The following is a 10,440-nucleotide window of genomic DNA, read 5'->3' as shown; positions in this document are numbered from 1 at the left end:
GGCCGCCCCAGCCCTGCCTTCCCTGGCTGTGGCACATCAGCCAGCTGAAGAGCTAATGGCTCAGAGGAGAAAGCGCATCCCCTGACTGTGTCCACCGAGACGCCCAGACCAGGCATCCTGGGCTCGGAGGGCAGTTAGCAAGTGCCTGCGGCAGAGACCCCGGAAGGGGACCGTGCAGCAGGAAACTGTGCTTGGAGTCAACACTTGGGTCTGCTGAGAGAGGCTGTGAAAGGAGGGGACGTCTGCTCGGCAGCTCCTGCTTTGTCTGCCTGTCTTCTCAGCGAGAGAAGGGGGCGGCGCAGGCTTTCAGAGACTGCAGAAGCTCGTGGACAGCCGGGCTCCACCTGGGCTGCGTCCCCCAAGTGTTGCAGCTTTCTGCAGCGGCTGTCCATTTGGGGGCCTCTGGGCTTGAGTCTTGGGGTGATACTGCAGAGGACATGGCCTCACAAGGGCAGGCGCCCGTCCTGGCTGGGAAGGCTGCAGAGAGGTCTGTGGATGCAACTTCCCGCCGTGGGCATCGCTAGAGCCGTCTCGCCGGGCCTGCGGTTCCTCTCTCGCCCCAGGCAGCCCCCGAGTCCGGCAAGGCCACCAGAACGTAATGAGCGTGGATGGCGGAAGGCCACGCACAGCGGCCTCGGGGCCCTGCTTCCTCCTGGCTGCGACCCAGGTAACCCGGGTAACCCGAGGGACACCCTGAAAAAGGCACGTAGGGACTTTGCGGCACAGAATTGGAAGAGAGGGACAGTGGCAAGTGGCGCTGCTGCGAGAGCTTTGCGACTGCCGCTCGCGCCCCTGAGAGATCGCCTTCCTCAGACCCAAAGTCGAGGTCTGTGTGGCGCGGTGTCCCTGGACTCGCAGCAGCACATGGACCCCGGGTCACCCTGACGCCGACGCTCGTGTCCAGCCCGACCCTCGTCTGCCCTGTCGATGAGGACCACGGGCTTTGTGGCAGCCACGAGCAAGAAGGTGTGATTCCTTGAGCCCAGTTTGTGCGTCTCCATCTGGTCAACCGCGTTCTGGTCCTGATTTGGATTGACAAGTAGGTATCCGGTCACTCATTCCAGCCTCCTCTCAACCACACCGTGCCCGGTCCCCATTTTTCTCACAGAGTCACACACCTCTAACCTTGCATGACCCCAATCCGTGGAATTGGCCTATTGTACAGATGGAGGCTCAGAGAGGTCAGGTCACAAGCCTGAGGCCACACAGCTGGTGAGGATGTGTGTGTCCCATGCTGCTGCTGCTGCTGCTTAGGCTTTTCTGAGTGGACTTGGAGAGCCAGAGCTACGGGGACAATCCCAAGATGGTCCGGCTGACGGGGAGGCCCCTCTGCCCCCAGCAACCGCCTCTGTGCTGCAGGAAGCTGGACTTGGGAGAGGAGTCTGCCTGGTGGTGGGCGATATCTGACTGTGTCTGCTAGACGGGTGTGAGCTGTCCCAGGATCCTGCGGCAATGGGGACACATGAGCCCCAGCTCTCCTGAGCTACCTCTCCACCCAAACCAGAGAGCAGGGGTGGGGGTGGGGCATTGGGGGTGCTATGGTGGGTTTGGCAATGGGGGGCTGGATTTTTTATTTTTAAATTTTGCTAGATATCATTCAAGTGCCTTAAAATTCACCCTGTAAATGTGCACACCCCCACACAAAAGAAATATTATACATGTAATTTCAGCCATTGTACCAACTGAACTCCAGACAGCATAAACAACAAAATAGCATCTCCATGGCCCTGTGGAAGGTATCATTTTTTTATGAAGTGAGACATACTTATTATCTCAAGCACTTTAACACGGTGAAAAATATTTTTCATCTTGTAAGTGTACCTTTATTTTATAATAATTGAATTTCTAGCTGGTTATCTCAGATAAACATTATTCTACTAACCTATATTTGACCCAGTGTGGCCATGTGGGAAAGTTCTGACCAGTGGAACATGAACAGAAATAAAGTTTGTAATCTTCTAGTTGTCCCCCTTCTATCCTCCAGAATGCAGACATGGTGGTAAGAAATGGTGGCCTGTGTGGACCAGGGCCCCTCTCTGGACAGTGGAGCAACAAGACAGAGCCTGCTCCTGATAACTTGATCAATAGAGTTTCCACTTCAACAGGGAATCTTACATGAGAGAAATACATTTCTTTCTTGCTTAACCCACTGTGATTTTGGATCTTTACCCCATGTACACAAATCCATACCTCAACTAACAAAAACACACCAGGAATAGAATTCGGGATTAAGAGCGGAGCGGCCGGCCCGTGGCTCACTTGGGAGAGCGTGGTGCTGACAACACCAAGTCAAGGGTTAAGATCCCCTTCCCGGTCATCTTTAAAAAAAAAAAAAAAAAAAAGAATTCGGGATTAAGAAATGGTGATGATGAAATGAAAAAGATAGTTGTTTTATTTTCTTCCACTTCCTGTGTGCCTAAACTTCCAGGAATCCTAAGAAACAAAATCTACAGAAGCAATTTTCCAATATGCAGCAATATGTGTATATTTTACTCTGTGAGGTAAAAATTTGTTAAGAGTTTGGAAAGCTGGAAATATTTGTGCTATGGCCCCCAGTTGATGAATAATGTAGATTCATTTACATTCCTTTGTGCTGACAAATTCCTTCACCTTTTGAATGCCCAGTCAATTTAACTGGTTAACTGGTAGACTAGACTACCTCAAATTTTCTAGCAGCTTCATCATTATACAGACTGTGAAAGTGTTTTCCACCATGTTAAAATGCTGAAGAGATGGCATGTGTCTCTTCATTAAAAATAATAAACTGGGTGATAATTAATGACAATATTTTCTGAACCAAAATTCTAGGCACATGGTCTGTACCAATTTTAAAGGGATGGGGGCAGAGTTCTCCATGGCCTTCAGAGAGACCAGCTGGATGCTCAGACCCTGTCTCTCGGAGTGTCCCTGACTTTGGTGGGACATTATGACCAGGAACTGATCTCTGCTTCAAAGCCTCAGCAGCACCCTAGGTTGCTTAGCACTTGAGAGTGACCCTCAAATGTCATTTGAAGTGGGGAAGTCTGGGAAAGATCGCCACATAGTTAAGACATCCTGACACACATGCTGAAATACCTCAGATTACTTAGTAGGACTTTATAAATTTTGCAGCTTTATAAATCTACAACAATTACAAAAATTACATTTCAGAACATGAAGGATAAATAGTCACCAAGTTTGCCAGGCCCCTCATATGTCAATTACTTGACATCTTTTCTCTCTAACATTTCTGTGGAGATGCAGAGTCCACACAAATGGAGAATAAAATGAGACAACCACATTCATACTACTTATGGACTTATGCCACATTCTAAATGATTTTGGCTATGACACTCATGTCCTTTGGGAGCCTATTCTCTAGTCTAATAGATCTTACTGTTAGGAAATTTCTCTTATAATTCAGCGTAAATTGTCCCGGCTGAGTTCCATCTCATTACTCCTAGTGAGATGTCCTTGGACTACCTCAGATAACGAGTCCTCTTCTCAAGGCCTGTCCGTTGCCAGGCAGAAGAGGCTGGTGAGGAGGAAAAGGGAAGATGGGGGGATGATTAGAATGAATAGTATCACATCTACCAGTGCTGCCAGGTTCCTACCTAATCAATGAACACTTGGGCCGTGAACTGTTACGTGTGGACACAGACAGCAAATTTATTAACAGTGTGATTGGGCAATCTCAAGAATATTTAATTTTCAGCGAACCTTGACATGTACCTCTTTGCAATTTCTCTGTAAGATAGGTCAAAATCCTAAAGTTAAAGACTAAAGATACAGTAAGAATAAAGATAAAGTTGAAGATTAAAGATACACATCTTCAAGTTTTAAAGTCAGAGGTTTGGCTCTATTTGTGGTTATTGATCTCATTTCCTTCCCTTTATTCTGGGTAGTAGCTAGTCTTATTAATAATGGACACTCTTCACTGAGGTTTTTTTTTTTAACATCTGGACATGACATTATATTTATAATCTCATCGAATACTCACAATATGGTGACTGTGGCACAATTTATCAGAAGCCCATGACCAGGAATTGCCTCTCTGTACCTGCCATGAGGTTGCAGTGCATGTGGACACATTACAGCGGGGCAGGACCCCAGCTGAACTAGATCAGTGCACGTAGCAACCTGACCAGACCTGGGTCAATGAATCCTTCTCTAAAGTGTGTTTGGCTTGGACCTGAGAGTGTTGAGTCAGTCTCTCTTTGGGTGTCTAGACTGAATATATAAAGGTTGGGAGCATTAGCTGTCATGTGAAGAAGGCCCATCTGTAAAGACAAGGGAGAGAGAGGAGGACGTGCAAGATCAGACAGGGATGGAAGGCAGAGCTACAGCTTCGACAAAACCCCAGCCCTGCTTCCATTTGCTGCTGCGACTTGGTAGCATACAATATTTCGGTTTCATGAGGAATATTACACTCCTTATAATAAACATCATTTAAACTACATTAGCACTCTTTGCAACACAAGGAGGACTCATCAGTTTATAGATGAGGAGACTGCCCAGCTAGTAAGTGGAAGAGCAAGATTCAAACCCACGTCTTCCTGATTCACAGCTCAGCTCTTAGTCATCATAGTGACTTCATGATTTTGTAGCACACATTCTAATCAAGACTATGAAAAGGCTGGGGGAGGGAGAGGCTGTTTTTACCAAACACTTAGAGCAACGCTGAAACCTTCTCCTTAGTGTTGACATGACCTAAGTGACCCCGGGCAGCTTACTGGACCTCCCTGAACATCAGAGTTCCATTTGTACGATGAGCAGTCACAGTCACACCCGACCGACAACTGCTTGCCCGGGGTGAGGCACGTGGCTCACCAGCAATGGGACTAGCGTCAGTACCTCCCACGGCATCTCCTGAACTACTTACATGAAAACTGTTCTTGTTCTTGGCTGTGCTTTGACTGGATTTGTGTTTTATTACAAAACACATCCAGTAAACAGCCAAGAGATTCATGCTATACAAGAAATGACAAAATAGAAACCCCACAGCTATGTCAATAAAGAGAGCAAAGCCCACAATGATGGAGCCATATCTGAAGTTGTAGAAAAGAACAGAGAAAGAACACGCGGACTGCACCTGTGAAACTGACGAAGAAATAAGACTGAAAGTCTGATTCCGATACAGAGAAGGTTTATTTTTTGAAGGTGCTTTGGGAAGATGTTCATGACAACCTAGGGTACAGACCACCTGTATAAAGTATATTATTAGCTTAAAAGAAAATGTTGTCATGAACTAAAGTATATCTTTTTTCTTTTTATTGTAACATAGTTGATTTTACATATCTGTGGGGTACAGAGTTGAATATCAATACCTTTGTGCAATATGTGATGCTCAGATCAGGATAATTAGTATATTCTTAAAATACTTCACATAAAAAATTTCATTCTATGTCCATAGCAATCCCAATAAAGACTAGAATAAATAAGAACACCGAACCAGACTGAGATGACTCTGGTTTATATCTTTTTTCTTGGTCTTATTCTGCAGAGTTATAAACAATCAGGTGATTGGTTTTGCTATGACCCTACCAAGGCTGGATCAGCGAAAGTCAATTAAAAGAACATCACAAATATAATGTGGACTTCAAAGTAAATTACAGATTGCTGTGCATTCATACCCACAGATCTTGCTCTAAGAGGCCTCAAGAAATAATCTGCTTCATACCTTTATTGAACAGATTAAAATAAATAAATAAATTGCTTTATAGATTAAACATCCCTTACTGAGTAGAAGAAATAATTTGTTCCAGCACTCATAATTAAATGATATATGAGGATACTTGAAGAAGTTCATGGAAAATAGAATTGAAAGATAGTACAAATCTTACCATGATCCTTTGGAAGACCCCTCAGATAAATAATAAATTATTTATTAATATTTATTTGTTTTCTCACAGTACAGTACTTTTTACCCCCACATGATTATTCTTACTCAAAGTTTACTGTTTCTAAAATTTCAAATTAAAATAGAAATATTACCAAAGTGGTAAATCTCACATGTTAAGGGAATTGCGCAAATAAAAGTACAGAGATAGAAAAGAATGTGAGAAATTGAGCATATATTAATGAATACATGTTTGGTTAAACTCAGAAACAGACAGCAATAAAAGCTAAGGCTGGACAGGTCAGCAGAGAATATATTGTGGATTGCCTGGTCTATGACAATAACAAATAGTAATGAGACGCCAGTAAAGCTTTTTGAGTCAGACAGGCCAGATTGACTATGCTCTTGTAACATGGATTTCACAATTTAGAATTGAGTTTACATAAATGAAAGCCCTGCAGAGAATAACAAAGAGACTATTACAATATTCAAGGAGGGAGGTGACAAAAATTCAAGGCACCCTAGTGGCCCAGGACACTTGTGCTGTAGGTCTGAAAACAGGCAGTAGCCACCATGGGATGTCTCATGCTAAGTATAAGTGTCTCATATAAAACAAACTGAAATTGGACACACTTCTCGAAGTCAGGAGCTGGCATGGGCCTCCCCAGCTCCAAAAAGCAGAAGTGAACAGCAACAAGTAAACAAGCAAGCAAGCAAGTAAACAAATAGTAAACCTGTGGATGACTTCTGTCCAGCTCTACAACTCTTTAAAAGTTTCAGGAATTTGGTGGGCAGAGACAAACCTTACTATCAGAAATGGAACCAAGCTATTCATCACTGGCACTGTTACTGAATCTTCCAAATGCACAATGTTACTGTAGGAAAGGAACCTTCATCCATTACTTTTAAGACCATGTTGCAGACTGGAGGCTGTGAAGACTAGGTGAAAACTAAGGGAACAGGTAGGGTTTTCAAAGAGAAAGATGGACCAGGACAGAGTGATAAAAACAAATTTCTTTTATAATGACCAAATTAAGAGGAAACAACATGGTGTAGAGCCATGCTTTTCAAATTGTTATGTGGATAGCGATTAATCCAAGGTGGGCCTGTGGTTGTTGAAGTAACAGAATAGAGTTAATATTTCTAAAATCTGAAGTAACTCAAAATTCTGAGAATGAACATTCTTTTAAAATATTAAAGACAGATTTATTATGGACTAGAATATGGATTCAAATTTTCAAATAATCTTCAATATAAAATAGAACCTTACTATTTGCCCCTCATTTCGGAAGGATAGCCTTGCAGGGTTGGGAATATACCCAGAGGAATGGAAATCATCAAGTCGAAGGTATACCTGTTCCCCAATGTTTATCGCAGCACTCTTTACAATAGCCAAGAGTTGGAACCAGCCCAAATGCCCATCATCAGATGAGTGGATATGGAAAATGTGGTACATCTACACAATGGAATACTACTCAGCTATAAAAACGAATGAAAAACTGCCATTTGCAACAACATGGATGGACCTTGAGAGAATTATATTAAGTGAAACAAGTCAGGCACAGAAAGAGAAATACCACATGTTCTCACTTATTGGTGGGAGCTAAAAATTAATATATAAATTCACACACACACACACACACACACACACACACACAAACCGGGGGGGGGGAAGAAGATATAACAACCACAATTACTTGAAGTTGATACGACAAGCAAACAGAAAGGACATTGTTGGGGGGGAGGGAGGGAGGGAGAAGAGAGGGAGGTTTTGGTGATAGGGAGCAATAATCAGCCACAATGTATATCGACAAAATAAAATTAAAAATAAATAAATAAATAAATAAAATAAAATAAAATAGAACCTTAGAAAATTTCTAAGATTGCTGTAGATAATTTCATGTTAATTATCCTCCCTCCATCTTCCTCTGTTCCCACCCTCTACCTCCAACTTCATCCCATCCTACAGCATTTTCTCTTCACTGCCTTTAGAGTCACTTCAACGGAATATTTTAAGTAACACTGGGTACTGGGATATGAACAGGACAAAGAATCAGAGAACTTGGGTTTGACTCACCCAAATTATTCCATCTCCTTAGGCATATACCTTAGCTTTAACATCTTAGGTGTTTTTCTTCATCAGTATGATCAGGATAATAGTGTAGAATTTCTCAACATAGTTTGGTACATCACCAGGAAAAGCCCAGCAGGCTGTTCCAAGAGAAGACATAGAGTCATGATAATGACCTTAGTGAATGCATCACAGTCTAGACATCTTACCCTCAAGTCTGTAGTCTTGGAAACTTAATCTTCTCTGCACACAGAGAGTAAATTGATCTCTCAGAGGTGGATTTCACAATAACCAAGCACACAAAGCTGAAGCATAAAGCCAGAATTCTAATTTACTAATTTTTCATAAGTCTAGAATATTTATAACTACAAAGAGAAATGCTCTGCTACCCATGGGAAGTCTGAATGCTGAAAGTTTAATTTATAATGAGAATCATAATTGTCATACTAACTGCCACAATCGACAGCCCACAGCTTCTCTGCAGTAAGACCTAAGAAGTCAAATTATAAGGAAAATTGGTGAATTGAATCAAATTGTGCAGAATCAGTTTTTGTCTGGTTTTGGATTTTATTAATCAGTAAAAAAAAAGAAGAATAGTAATATTAAATTATGGCTAGATATGAACCTACCTATTTCTTCTTCTGAGAAATAAATACATTAAAATACAATTAATATACCATAAATAAGCACATAAAAAGGGTAAGAGGGATAGTTTCAGGGAAAACCTGCCTTCATTCCAAGGAAAGGAAATGCCAACAATTAAAAAAATTATTTTGCCCATTGATTGGTAAAAAATTTATTACACATTCACAGCATTTCCTAGACCAGAGCTAGAAAATCACCAAATTTGATATTTTAAATAGGTGTTGCATTTTTCTATCAATATAAGTAATTTTCCAATAGGATGACAATACTTGGGATAAGTTGGCTACAACTTCCTTTACTCCTCTGTACGTAAGGGCCAGCTTGACATTGATACCAGAATATTTAAGTTTGTCAGTTCATTTGTTTAGGCTTCTTGTCCCTTGGGTTGTACTTAGCTGTAAATATTAGTGTTTGGGACTTATCTTTTTCTGTTGTTCTGAAGCTAAAAACACCTGATGGTGCAAAGATTGGGTGCGTTAACCATGTGAGTATAAGAGAGCAGGGAACACTCTATTATGCTAATGATGTGCCCTCCACTCTGCTTGGCACTGACTAGAGTGGCAAATGCTCTCCACCGACCTAGGTCACTCTCAGCCTCCACCCTTTTATTGAGTCTGCATTGCCAAGTTCTCCTTAGCTTCATAGAGTAGGAGGGTGTCCATATAATTTGCCTTACCCATCAGAACAATTTTCAGGGTGTGGGTTCTATTAAAAATTGTGCATAAACTCTCCCAGCAAACCTGGACATATGGCCTTCCTATGTAGAGTACACTTCACAATTTGAAACCCAATAATTTGATTAGTCTCTATTCTACCAGCCCCTTCTCTTTTTCTACTTTCTATCTCCTTATGTCTGCACCCACCTTCAATTATCCTCCATTCTACCAATATAGTTTTCTATGAATGCAATGGGCACATTACACATCTGTACTTTCACAAGATGTCCCCTTCTCTCTGATTCTAGGCACTTTCCCAGTCTCTCTGTCTGTGTTTATTCACCCTCCCAGTCCATTCATCCTTCACATGCTCACAAGTCACCTTTCTTGAAAAGCCTTTCGAAAGAGCTGGAAGCAGAAATAACCAGTCACTTCTCTACGCTCTTATTGCTTCTCTGTATTCATGGTGCTGATGTTGCAACAAAAATATTAAAAGAAAGGACACTGGAGTCAGCCTGGAAGGCTTCTAACTCTAGCAGTGTGACTTACTAGATGGGAAAATTACTTATCTTTGCTGTGTCTCAGTTTTCTTATGTATAAAACGAGGTAAAACTAATATTAATACTTCACAGGAGTTAGGTGAGGATCAAGTAAGGTAATATAAGTAAAGTGCTTAAGAATAATACCTAGCATATGGTAAACCCTCAAAAAGTGTGTTCTGTTTTTATTTTCACATTTTATTACAGATGAGTCTGTCATGTCTATCAGCATACAGTAGACTCCTTCTTCAGGGAAAGGACGTCACTCATCTTTATAGATTTAGCATGAGAATAGTTTCTGCTGCAAAACAGGCATTTAGTAAATATCAACCGAATTACTTCTCTAGGGTGACCGTGGGAAAAGAGGTTTCAGGACCTCAGTGCTGACTTCTGTTCAAATTGAAATCTAGAGAAAGATGTATCTGTGTACCCTCTCACCTGCCTTCCAGTTTATCCTTCCACCAACCATAAATGGAGACCTCCTTTTCTGAAGCTAGATATTATCTCATTTCTGTTACTTCCAGGGGAATTTGCTTTAAAAAGAGAATGTAAAGTTTGGGAAGAAATCCATTGCTTAATGGCAGAATTTCAAGCATAAAAAATATTTTGAAACAAGTGCTCCAACCATTAAGATTGAGAGTACACCATTATAGAAACTCCAAGTTTGACAAGATGTGCACATTTCTTGCTCCTCTTACATGCTTTACTATA

This window comes from Cynocephalus volans, chromosome 4, assembly GCF_027409185.1.
Source record: "Cynocephalus volans isolate mCynVol1 chromosome 4, mCynVol1.pri, whole genome shotgun sequence".
NCBI lineage: Eukaryota > Metazoa > Chordata > Mammalia > Dermoptera > Cynocephalidae > Cynocephalus > Cynocephalus volans.
The sequence above is the reverse complement of the archived record's forward strand: the minus strand, read 5'-3'. Positions refer to the sequence as shown.